This window comes from Octopus bimaculoides, chromosome 6 (genome assembly GCF_046866305.1).
Source record: "Octopus bimaculoides isolate indiv1 chromosome 6, ASM4686630v1, whole genome shotgun sequence".
Taxonomy (NCBI): Eukaryota; Metazoa; Mollusca; class Cephalopoda; order Octopoda; family Octopodidae; genus Octopus; species Octopus bimaculoides.
In genome coordinates this window covers 8815921-8820691 of record NC_142933.1, presented here as the reverse complement: position 1 = coordinate 8820691, position 4771 = coordinate 8815921, and the positions used below count along the sequence as shown (strand labels likewise).

The 4771-nt window shown below is 36.0% G+C and overlaps 1 long non-coding RNA gene across 1 annotated transcript in view; it reads right to left on the bottom strand.

The window, feature by feature from the left end:
- Positions 1 to 4476, bottom strand: part of LOC149134926 (uncharacterized) — a 74210-nt gene extending 69734 nt beyond the window's left edge. The window contains exon 1 of the long non-coding RNA XR_016242102.1: positions 4268 to 4476. This is a non-coding gene — a long non-coding RNA (uncharacterized LOC149134926). The remainder of the gene's footprint in view (positions 1 to 4267) is intronic.
- Between the last annotated feature and the right edge of the window lie 295 nt (positions 4477 to 4771).

The following is a 4771-nucleotide window of genomic DNA, read 5'->3' as shown; positions in this document are numbered from 1 at the left end:
TGCTATGCCTCAGACTATTTTTCTTGGTTTTTTAAACAATAGAAAATGACTTGAAAATTTCGCTGCTATTTCTAACAGGTTCAACAAACTTCATATATATATGTGTTCGTGTGCGTGTGTATGTGTGTGTTTGTGTATGTGTGAGTGTTCCATAAACATACAGAGTGCGCTGCACGAATTTCATGAGAAAACCAGTGTCTCACTCTTGGCAGCACTAATTTCCATCCACACAACCTTCCGACCATGACCTTGACATCGACCTTGACCACCGTCCATGACACCGCCCTGGACCCGACTATGCCCTCACACTGACCCTAACCCTGAACCTAACCCTGACCCTAAAAAAAAGAAGCGACCCATTAAGTGCACGCTAGAGATCATCTTCTGAGACGAGCCACGTGACACCATGTCTTCTGCAAATATCAGCCGATCGATTCTATTATCACCGATTGTGATTCCACTTCCACAACGGCTGGGCATGTCAATCCAGTTCATAAAAGGAGAGGTGACAATGTCGAAGTCCAACACTCACATGGAAAAGTTTCGACAAAGCACCATTTACCCGAACACAAAAACATCTGGTTATAAATTTTGAGTAAGGACTGAAAGAGTTCGATCTCGGATACAAGCGACTGAAATAGGTTTCTTCTGGGATGTATGTGTATATGTATACATACATACATACACACATACATATATATATATGTATGTATATATACATACATACATACATATACATACACACATGCATATATATATATATGTATGTATATATACATACATACATATACATACACACACACACACACACACACACACACACACACACACACACACACACACACACACACACACACACACACACACATATATATATATATATATATATAGTCTGTTACAGTCTGTCATACCGGCCATGATGAAATACCACAAGGTATAGAAAATACGTATTCGCCTTTATATATTTATATATTTAATCCTTTATATTGAAGATTCAATATTTCATATATTCAATAAGACATTCAATACTTCATTTCATTGTACCATCCATCTTTTTTTATATTATATATTATATATTCCATATTCTATATCCCACATAAATTTTACAAGAATATAAATAAAAAACATAAAAAACAGACAGAGTTGGAACTCTTTTAAATAAAATAATATATTCCTCTATACACGATCATACAAAACCCTTTTTTTGTATTTATTTTAACTCACACACACACACACACACACACACACACACACACACACACACACACACACACACACACACACACACACACACACATATATATATATATATATATATATATATATATAACGAGACAGAGAGAGAGACATAGAGAGAGAGACAGAGAGTGTGTGTGTGTGTGTGTATACAAATCACACAAATGTACGGCTTCAGGCATATACCAATCTATCTCTTTCTCTCTATATGTAGACTTAAATGCACATACTCCTCATACCCCACCTCTCTCTCTTTGTTTGTCTATATATATATATATATATATATATATATATATATATATATATATATATATATATATATATATATATATATTGGCTTGTGTGTGTGTGTTTTGGAACGCCATCATCGTCAACATCGTTGCAATCGACTCCTCAGCTGACAAAAACGACAGTGTTGAGCAACACCGGAATGTTTGGCAGAAACTTCAGACAAAGATCAGTGAGGTTATTCCGCCTGATCATGTGTGACTTCTTTTCTACGAACCAACATAAAGAAAGATTGTTTATTCGTGGGAATTGCATGATATTGACGGTCAACTAAGAAGGAATGTATTTTCGAAGTCTTTTTATCCTACATTTATTTCACAAGAATGATGAGACGTCAAGAACGGTAAGTGTGCTAGACGTATTTCGTGACATTCCTTAGTTATCTCTCTTTGCAATCTGAGTTCTGTTCGTCTCCGACGCTTAAAAATGTAACTCTACTTATGAGGTAACTCAAAAGGTAATTCTATGTCATGTACTGGCACAAATCAATCAGTTTTATTCTTTGGCACCATTACCTCACTCTTTGTGTCAATAATCCGTTCTACTGTAGACACAAGGCCTAAATTTTGTGGAGAGGGGGCCAGTCGATTAGTTCGACCCCAGTACGCAACTGGTACTTATTTTATCGACTCCGAAAGGATAACAGGCAAAGTCGACCTCGGTGGAATTTGAACTCAGAACGTAGCGGTAGACGAAATATCGCTAAACATTTCACCCGGCGTGCTAACGATTCGGCCAGTGCACCACCTTTGTGTCAATAATACGATATAGTGAAATGGATAGGATTAAAGGATTAAGAGGAACAGCAGAAGGATGAAGTAAATGCTCCGTGGAGTGACGTCACTTCATAGATTTCATATCGTACAAACAATACCAGGATCAAGTTTGCACCTAAGGCTCCTGGGACGGGGGTGGGTGGGGTCGGTAAATCGTTTCTTTCTCTCTTTTTTTTTCTAACTGAATGCAGAAAATTCCAAGATGCGAATTGATGTCAATTCTCATTGCAGAGACGCTGCCGAGTTGCTATTTTAGTGCATCATCAGCAAAAAAAAAAAAAAAAAAAAATCCAGGCCTATTTATGCTACAGGAATACTGTAAACGGGAAGATAAGCCCAATATTCCTCATCAGTGACATCACCTTAATTCTAGCCTTAAATGTTGGCCGGAGATGGAGGCATAACATGTGACTATCGCCCTCCCCCTCTCTCACACACACACACACATATATATATGTGTGTGTGAAGGCGCATGGCTCAGTGGCTAGAGCGTCGAGCTTACGATCGTGAGTATGCGAGTTCGATTCCCGGACTAGGCTGCATGCTGTGTTCTTGAGCAAGACACTCTATTTCACGTTGCTCCAGTCAACTCAGCTATAGAAATGAGTCGCAACGTCACTGGTGCGAAGCTGTATCGGCCCCCTTTGCCTTTTCCTTGGATAACATCAGTGGTGCGGAGAGGGGAGGCTGGTATGCATGGGCGACTGCCGACCTTCCATAAACAACCTTGCCCGGACTTGTGCCTCGGAGGGTAACTCCCTAGGTGCAATCCCACGGTCATTCCTGACCGAAGGGGTCTCAGCACACACACATATATATATATATATATATATATATATATATATATATATATATAGAGAGAGAGAGAGAGAGAGAGAGAGAGAGAGAGAGAGAGAGGGGAAAGTGAAAAGGCTAGAATAGAAGTGAGAGGGTGAGAGAAAGAAAAAGGGAGAGAATGAAGGCAAGAGAGGGAGAAAGAGAGAGAGAGAGAGAGAGAGAGAGAGAGAGAGTCACACGGGTATCTAGAAAATTTTGCTTGTTAATACAAATTCGATGTGTTGCGTTCCATTACTTGATAAATGAAAAACATGTATGGTAAATAAACATATGACTTAACGAATACTGACGGTAATACCAGACAGGGAGACAAACACAGAAGGTCCCTAATACTTAAGTATTTAAATCGTATTTTATTTTCGACCCCCGGCAGAATTTGAACTGGGACTGTAAAGAGATGTAACTGAATATCACAAGTCATTTTGTCGGAAGCTCTACCGATCGGACTAATTCCCTCCTCTTCTAGGTACATCGAAATATTTGAAAAATGTTTCACCTCCTTAGCTGAAGTTAATCGTTTGAAACATGATAACCTTGTTAACAGCAACTCATCTCACACATCGAGATATTATATGTACATATTATTTATACAGTTATATAAACATACGCATGTATATGAATATATATATATATATATATATATATATATATATATATATAAACACACATATATATATATATATAAACACACACACATATATATATATATATATATATATATATATATATATATATATATATATATATATTTATATATATATGTGTATATTTATATATATATATGTATACATTTATTGATTAAAAGTGGAGAGATAGGGCAGTCTTTGTTATTTCGTGAATCATCATTCTTTCACGGCTTAACGTTAAGCATAAACCTTTGTACTGGTCAAATACCAAAATACTTTCCATATCTCACAGGAACATATTTTTCTGAATATTTAGAGGTTTCTTTTAGCGCTCTGGATATTTATAGCCTATCTTTCTATATAAACAGACCTCAATATAAGGTGGAAGCGTATAGACGACGTGTGCATATGTAATATTTATAACCATGTATATCTGTTTTCTTTATCATTCTTAAAAAGATACAAAAACTAGGAATAAAACATCAAAAACGGTTACTAACTTACAAAACGTTTTCTGTTGGTCTCGAAATAGCTGGAAATGTAAGTTGAAATCTGTTGCATATTTCCACGTTAGGTTTTAGCTTCATCTCGTGGTTGAATTGGTGTGAGGCCATCTTCGTGAGAGTATATCTACCCAGAGACTGTCACATTTTATCGAGTTATCCGAGGTCATATGGCCGCCTTAAATAAAAAAGGTTAAAAAAGAAAAAAAAAGAAAAAAGAAATGAGTGCAGAGTCTCGAGTCAAGCCAACTTGCATATACAAAAACTAATTAACAATTAGAATGAAATATTCTTTGTTTACATTTTTGTATATATTTGTAAAATAAGATATATATATATATATATATATATATATATATAGACTGTCATTTAACAGTCTGTTAAAGTCTGTTATACCGGCCATGATGAAATACTGCAAAGTATAGAAAATATGAAATACCACAAGGAATATAAATAAAACATAAAAAAACAGACAGTGTTGGAACTCTTTTAAACAAAATAATAT